Source organism: Mandrillus leucophaeus, unplaced genomic scaffold (genome assembly GCF_000951045.1).
Source record: "Mandrillus leucophaeus isolate KB7577 unplaced genomic scaffold, Mleu.le_1.0 Scaffold1132, whole genome shotgun sequence".
In the NCBI taxonomy this organism is placed as follows: Eukaryota; Metazoa; Chordata; class Mammalia; order Primates; family Cercopithecidae; genus Mandrillus; species Mandrillus leucophaeus.
Window position 1 is genome coordinate 481,194 of NW_012099566.1, and position 8,809 is coordinate 490,002.

The window sequence follows — 8,809 nt, forward strand, 5'->3', positions numbered from 1 at the left end:
GATGGAGTGAGATTACCATAGAAAGACAAAAAGAAAAGAAAAGAAAAGAGGAAAGGAAGAAAGGCTGTGATCTGGGGTGGACTGAGGCCCAAAAGATAGACAAAATGAACTCTTAAAACCTATCAAACTTGTTAGTTGGATTAGATACAGTTGTGTATGCTAGAAAGACTCAAAATATGGGCTTAAAGGAGACAGTAGTTCCTTCCTTGTCTGGCTGTCATTCTGTTATCCTGCCCCAAGATCCAAAATAGCTGTTAAGTTCTAGCTGCTCTTCATGCCCACACTGCAGGTAGTGGAAAACAGTAACTAAGAGTAAGTGCAGCAAGATCACAGACCTTAGTTTTTGAGAAGACTCCCTGGAAGTTCCACACAACACTTACACTTAACATTTCATTGCCTAAGTAACAAGGAGCCAAACATTAATTCATCCATTTATGTGGTCATTCATATCTGAGAGGGAGGTTGGAAAATGTAGTCTTATACTGTGGCAATGTGCCAGCAAAATATTGGTGTTTTGTTACTGAGAGGGATGGAAAGAGCTGCTGGGGTAAGCAATTAAGATGCTCTGCCACAGTTTCATTTATCTAAGTCATAATTAAAGAAGTTCTATTAATTTAGGCCAAATAGAAAACATAAACACATATTTGATGGATAACTTTGAAACATTAACTCATAATGGAAAGTTCCTGACTTCAAGTGTCTAAAATAAAAATCAACACGTTGGTATTTGAGTAGCAGTGGTTGGCATCAACAAGGTTAACACAGTTGTTGAATAGTGATTAAGTCTGGGCTCTGGAGCCAGGCCATCTCAGTGGAGTTCAGATATTAATTGTATGGACTTGGACAAGTCACTTGGCACATTGAATTCATCTGTGAAATGGAGAAAATGATATCTATTTGTTGAGGTTGTTGTGATGAGTAAGTAAATTACAAATGCAAAGTTAATAAATATAGAACTGTGCCTAATACCTAGCCAGTGCTTAATAAATTCTAGATTTTATTATAATTCATGTTTCATTAGTATTATATTTAAAGTACACATTGTCTAATAGCCTTCATACTATATGATGTATATAACAAAAAAGTTTCAGTTAAATGTATATGTTAATTTTGTTTATTTAATTTACATTTAATCTTAGACTACTCATTATTACTGAGTATAAAGTCTAATAAAATAAATCTGTATTTCATAAAGAATTTTAAATAAATGCATAGACTGCTAAAGAAAACAACTATAAAACTTAATAAGTAGAACTGTATCTTCAGCATGAATTATTAGTATACATTTTTGCAGTATTAGTAGCCAAGAAAGTCATGTATGTTATCCAAAAAAGGTAATAAAAGAATAAAGTTATGTTTAGCTTACTTGATCCTAATTATAAGTATATTCCACATAAGTGTATTGTGGAATAAAGCCCAGATTCCTATTGGTGAAATTTCATTTATTTAAAGTTTCATGAAATCTGCTTAGCATTCTATGTTAGTGTCTTAGAAATAATCAGTTCTCTGATATTATTTATAAAGTATATTCATTAAAGGAACTGTGAATATTTTGATATACTGACAAATTGCACCCTCCAGTGGAAAAAATGTTTATCCTTAAAACTTTAATGTGTTTCTGCACTGCAGCTTTAATATATTCAAAGTTGCTTCTGTCTAAAATTCTTTTAAATGTAATTGTGTTTTGCGACCTGAATATATAGAACTAATGTGTATATATATATATCACTCTATTAGATATACATTATAATTTTGGGTACCCAAGAAGTTCCTCTGAGTTTCAGACTCCATTATGTAAATAGGACATAAAACATTGGCTAAGTACAACAGCTTTAAAGAAATTTTTTTTCAGAATTATTATTAACGTGTCAGTCTTTATAGACATGAGTACACGCCAACATAAAAAGTAGAACTCATCTACTTACACTTAATATTCTATAGGATGAAGTTGGACCACAAACCATAGTAACTTACACAAGGGGGCAGGTTACTGAACTAAAAATATTTTATATTCATGCTTCAATGATTTTTGTGTGTATAATTAAAAGCATTTATACTCCACAAGGCTAGTTTCTTCTTAGATAAAAGTAATATTTTTAGTATCCATACTAGACCGTATGGGTCACCAAACTTGAAGAAGAAGGTTAAAAAGCAGCCATCCTCTGTCATTCAGAAAGAGTTTCAAAACTAAGTGATTGCATAATCACATCCATATTTTAGGGCTAATCAAAGTTAAAAACGTTTTCTCTTGTTTCAGAGATACTTACATCAAATGAAGACATTTACAAATTGTTCATAGCATACAACAGCCCAAACATGATTTTCACCTATGCTGTGTAAAGAAGTTAAACATTCATAAGTTTCTCTAATAAACTCAGTGCATTTTTTTCCATAATAAATAGCACAAGCTATTCTAAATGTTTTAATTTCTTTCAGTGCCTATTTCTAAACTCATTAAAGGGAATTAAATCGTGTTAGTAAATGGCTATATCATATTTCAGTGTATTATGGAATCTACACCATACAGTTTGATTCACATCAATACTATAATTCACCCTATTAAAAAACCACAGGCGCACACCAAATAGAGAAAAAATGTGAGTTTTTAATAAATTTAAAGTATACTATCTACTTTAAATCACAATGTAAGATATATTTTAAAAAACAGCCAATTTCCAAACCCCTTTTCTAATTCTGGCACAATGAATATTCAATCTATTCGAATATTCTGGTTTGTAATCCTCTAAATGATGCTATCATATCCAGAATCCATGTTCCAAATATTGTAAGAGGTGATAACCACAGCCACGGTCAAGGCAATCATTATTCAAAGCATAATGTTGAAAATCACTGAATATTCAAAATTATATGCAAGGTTACAGGGACTTGCTGGGTTCTTCATTTGTTTTGCCTCAAAGATAGTCCTTGTCTTCCTCACGAGGGAGGTGTCAAATGACTTAACAGTGACTAACTCTACCACTGCATTCCCACCGTAAAGATTGTACATGTCACCTGCAAACTTTTGAAGAATGTCAACAAGGATTTTAGAAGCAACTCTGAATTGTTCAGAGTCTTCCCCATAATGCTTCCCAGTTTCATCCAAACCTGCCAGTTCCAGTGAACATAAATCAGGAGAATGACCCTTGGCTAGATGCTTATGATAAGACACCAAGCTTGAAATATCATGTAGCACTTGGAGTTCAGAAAGAAAGAGCAGGTCAACTCCATTGTTCCTACTCAGAGAATTCAGGGGAAGTGAACTGAGAATGGAATATTCCTGAAACAAGTGATTATGGAGCTGTCCTAAGGTGACTGAAAGGTCTTCAAACACTGAGTTTGCCTTCCCTACCAAATACACTCTTTCCTCACTAAGAACCAACTGCAAAACAGGAATTTCCTCAGGAAATAAAGAGCGAATGGAATCTGCAACACTGTCAAGACCAAAAGGAACTGTATTCTCCAAAAGGTATGAAATGACACTGCCTGGTGGTAGAGCCAGTTTGTCCACTCCCTTCACCATCACCATGACGGTAGCCCAAGGACGATGAAATAGGTCACCCACAGAAAGTCCTGGCCAAGAAAGGTTTTCCTTCACAGAGAAGCCCATGGACAATGCACCACGTCCGGGATTCACTCTCCTGGTATAGGCCAATTTCCATTTATGAAAATAACAGACTGGGAACTACACTCCTTCTCCCAAACACCCGCCACCAACAAGGACAGGAGCACGACAAACACAGTCATGGTGTGGCTGCGGCCGCAGCAGTGCAGGTCAACAAGGAGCAGGCCGGCGGGACACGGGTAAGCACTGTGGTGTGACTGGGTCATGGCATTAGGACTCGTCCTGACTCCTGGGGCTTGCCCCTTCATCGGCTAAAGGAATATTTTTTTTAAAAAGTAAAAACTAAAATTATACCTGTATATAGTGAATATTTTCTAAAAGAATATCCTCCACTATGTATTTCATATAGAAATATTATATATATATAATATTTCTATTATATATATTTTATATATATACTCACAGGAATATATATATTCCTGTGAGTAAGGATTTTGGTTGGAAAGGTGTGTAGTTGCCCAATATTGGAAGAGGAATTTTTTTAAACTTAAAAATTGAAGCATCACCTATTCTTGTCATAAATGGAAGAGAGGAGGAGTAGGGCAAGGAAAATGGTACTTCTGGGCACAGATCACATGTTAGGATCAAGGCTAGGTGGTTCAATACAAAAAGTCATTTCACCACCACCCAACCCCAATTTTATAGTGATTCAAAGCAGTTTCATACAGCTTCTTGATTTTTTTTTAACTAAAGTCCTCTTAATGACAAAGGAAATTGAAAATGGGTTGCAAGAAATATGAAGACATATCCCACAGCTACTACTAATCAGCAAGAAATGTCTTTATTTTTTAAATTCGTCAGGCAGATGTTTCATCCTACTTCAAAATATATGTGCTTTTTGACAGTGTAAAAGATTTTTATTACTACTAGTAAAATTATTTTTCAGAAAGAATTGAAACATTGAGCACATCTGTTTTTCACTCCAGTCTGAGAAGCATAAAAGCTGACACTAACAGAATGTGATGAGGTATGGTTTGAACACAGAGGGTCTTGACTCTAAAACTGAACTCATCCTACAATATTCTACACTCATTCTACAGTTATTGAATCTTTCCAACCAAAATCTTTGCTCACCCCTTGTTTTATCTTCCCCTGTTTCTTATGAATCAGTGGCATACTGTCAACTCAGGCAGTTACCACCTAAAACTGAGGTCCTTTTCTTAACAGTCATTTCTGCTAGAAGTTGGCTTTATTACTCATTGGCTCTCTTCTCTCTACAACAAGATGGCCTTTAAAAATATCTTCTATTTTCCTAAGTAATTATACTCTATCCTTCACTTTACACACCTTATGCACCCCAGGCAAAACACAAGTCTTGTAGTCTGTTACTACCTTTTTATGTTTAGCCCGCTCATTAGAAGACATGTAGATCTCTTCCTTGTAGAGAATTGTTTTAGTCTGTTCTCACACTGCTATACAGAACTGCCTGAGACTGGGTAATTTATGAAGGAAAGAAGTTTAATTGACTCACAGTTCCACAGGCTGTACAGGAAGCATGATTGGGAAGCCTCAGGAAACTTACAATCACATTGTAAGGCAAAGGTGAAGCAAGCACGTCTTACATAGCAGAGCAGGAAAAGAGGTGGGGGGAGATGCCAAACACTTTAAATGATCAGATCTCCTGAGAACTCACTCACTATCACCAGAACAGCAAGGGAGAAATCCACCTACATGATCTAATCACCTCTCACCAGGCCCCTCCTCCAATTTGACATGAGATTTTGGCAGGAACACAAATCCAAACCATATCAAGAATTATGCTAAGAAATATATCTTTCTTCCTGTGTTACCACTTTGCCAAACATTAGCTGTCATTGACAAATCAACCTAAAACTTCTTCTCAAAAGAAAGTAAACACAATAGCTATCTTTATTCCCTAAAGCTCATGGTCTGACACCTTCCCTACTCCCATCTTCTTGGATCTTGTCTCATCTTAGAAGTCCGCTTGAAACCAGCTTAGGTAAGACAATTTGTTCTCACCTCTCTTGAATGCCTAATCCAGTGTTTTTATGTTGCTGGTCCACATTTTATTTTTACTTCTTCTAAGTTCATTATTTACTTGTTTATACATCTTTTTACATTATTTTACTTAGTTCTTACTTTGTTCATCTCTTTTAAAATTACTTCATTTCCTAAACTCTTTATCCAATTTGTTTTATTATTTAACACTCTACTGTGTTCCTTCTATTCCTTTTCTTTTTTGCAATCAATTTTAGTTAATTTTTTTTTCTTTCAACCTCTCCATGTTAAATAGTAGGTCAGACTCACAAAGGAGAACAAAGATGACTTGTGTCTACTGGAGGAAATGTACTAATCAGAAAAACACACAAAAAAAATTATAGCTATGTTAAGTGTTACCAAGAAGAGGTGTGCAGTTTCATGAAAACATGTGACTGGGTCATTATCCTAGTTAGAGAAGTTAACAAAAGCTTCCCTAAAGAAGAGATGAACTCTTCTCATGGAAGGATGAAAATATGTAAGAGAGTGAGTGCCACCAACACAGAGACAGTACTACAAAACTGTTTGTGAGGAGAGAACAAGCAATCTGACTTACAGGTAGTAAAAGAAGGTCACTGTGGCTGGAGCACAGAGAAGAGGGAAGCATGGTATAAAACTTAGAGGTAAGTGCAGTTTGGATCATACAAGTTTTGTTGAGAATTTTGGTGTGTATCTTAAAACCAAATGGAAGCCATTCAAATGCTTCAGCAGAGGTAAGAGGACTAATGTGAGGATATTTGCATTTGAAATCTTACTCCTCTACATATTCTCTGTGTGACATCACTTTGGACAAGTTTCTCAATCTCTCTTAGCCTCATCTGTGAAATGACAAGAATAGTCATTACATTAGCAGTCATATAAGAAGTAGTATTGGTAATAATAGGTAAGCTTTATGGACCTGGCACTAGACACTGTTCTCAGTGTCTCATGGATTGTCTCTTTTAATCCTCTGTGATGTACATACTATTACTATCAGCCCTATTTTTCAAGTGAAGAAAATAAGGCACAAAAATCAAGTGAAAGAAACAAAACAGTAAGTGGTGGATTATCTATTTCATAGGATTTTGTGAAGATTAAAAGTGTTGCTAGACTAAACTAGTTACCACAGAATTCAGGACATAGTAAGCATTTGATAAACCTTATTGTACTTGAGGTTCCAGTTTCAAATAAAATTATGAGTCAGATTTTTAAAAACATTATCCAAGGTTGAATTCTCATCAATGACAATTTCTTTTTCTTGTGGACAATTTTGTCATACTCATGTCTTATACTTATTTTTAAACACATTATGAATCTTTTCAGTGGCCATGACAAACCTACGAGCACCTTCAATTCACTTGGGCTTCCATAGTACTTGTTAGCTATATGGGCTTTAGTCTTCTTACTGTCTATGCCTCAACAACCCTGTCCTACTCTACCTATCAAGCCTTTCCACTGCACTTGCTGCTATAGTAAATCTGTTTTCCTAACTCTAACTTCTTCACTAAATACCCCTTCCAACTTCTAGCCTTAACTTAAACTTGTTATTCCCTAAGGATATTGCTTTTCCTGCAGCTGCTCAAACAGGTGTTTCCTACTACACATCCCTCCTTTCCTTGTTCCCCAGTACTACTTCCAGTCCATTATTCCTTCAAATTAATGTAAAAATAAATTAGCTCTTTTGAAGCCCATGTATCTGCCTATATCATGTCCTGCTCTCCTATTCCCTGCCATCCACAAACCTTGTATCATCCACATCCAAGGGACTTTTACATGTACACAGCCCACACAACATCCTTTTCTCTTGGGGTTATGGAGCCAACTTCACTGACCTCCACATTTATTCCACTCAAGTGAAACACCAGAGTAGAGGTCATCAATAGGACCTATGGGCCAAATTGAGGATAAATATGTTGTTTTGCTTGGGCCACGAAATTTAAAAATATAAACTTTACATGACTGGCAAATCCATACTCATATATGAGAATCTCAAAAAAGGCACTTTCTTCACTAATTATATAAATGAGTTCTAGCAATCACCCAGTACCCTTCAATCTCAAATTACTCTCTCAAGGTTGCTATTGTATAACCCAACTAGAGCAAAAAAAAAAGTTCTTGCCAGTAGCAGAGTACTTCCTGACACAACATCAAGTTTTGAGAATCATTGTGTTTCATGATAAACTGACACACCTTTCTTGTTCCTTCCCTGGCATAGGAGGCAAGCTCTGATTTTGACTCTAAAGTCTAGAACACTATGACATCATCTGCTCTCTTTATGGTACTTTTAACAATTTTTTTATTATAAAAATACATGTTTAAAATAGAAGAGCCAAAATTTTTTTTAATTGAAGAAAAGAAAATCTTACATCACCCCCACTACACAGAGACAACCTGTTAATATTGGGGTGCAATGTCTTCCCATCTTTACTCAGTGCAATTCCGTCCTATGTATGTGATCATGCCCTATGGGCAACAAGTACTATTTGTTTTCACATAAAAAGTATTACATAAGTATTTTTCTATATTGTTACAGTCTCTTAGAATATATTGTTTTGAGATATAGTTCATGTATCGTAAAGTTCACCATTTTAATATGTGCAATTTGACAATTTTAGTATGTTTGTGACGTTGTGCAAAATGACCACTATCTAATTTTAGAACAGTTTCATCACCTCCAAAAAACCCATACCCAATAGCAGTAATTCCTCATTCTCCTCTCTCTCTATCCCCTACGAACTACTAATCTACTTTCCAACTCTATAAATTTGTATTCTGGACATTTTATGTAAACAGATTCATACTGTATGTGGTCTTTTGTGTTTTACTTCTTTCTCTTAGTATGTTTTCAAGGTTCATCCATGTTGTAGCATGTGTCAGTACTTTATTCCTTTTTATGGTGAATATTTATTTGCATGGATATATCAAATTTTGTTTATCCATTCATCAGTTGATGGACATTTGCATTGTTTCCAATTTGAGGCTGCTATAAATAATGCAGCTATCACTTATGTACAAGTTTTTGTGTGAACATGTGCTTTCAATTCTCTTAGGCATACACATAGGAGTAAAATTTCTGGGTCACATGTTTAATATCGAGGAACTGACAATCTGTTTTCCAAAATAGGTGCATCATTTTACATTCTCACCAACAACAATTTTTAAATTACAGCCATCTTAATAGGTATGAAATGGTACTTTATTGTGACTTTG

At 35.2% G+C, this 8,809-nt stretch overlaps 1 pseudogene; it reads right to left on the reverse strand.

The window, feature by feature from the left end:
* Positions 1-2,710: 2,710 nt before the first annotated feature.
* LOC105550707 lies at positions 2,711-3,744 on the reverse strand (annotated as a pseudogene).
* Between the last annotated feature and the right edge of the window lie 5,065 nt (positions 3,745-8,809).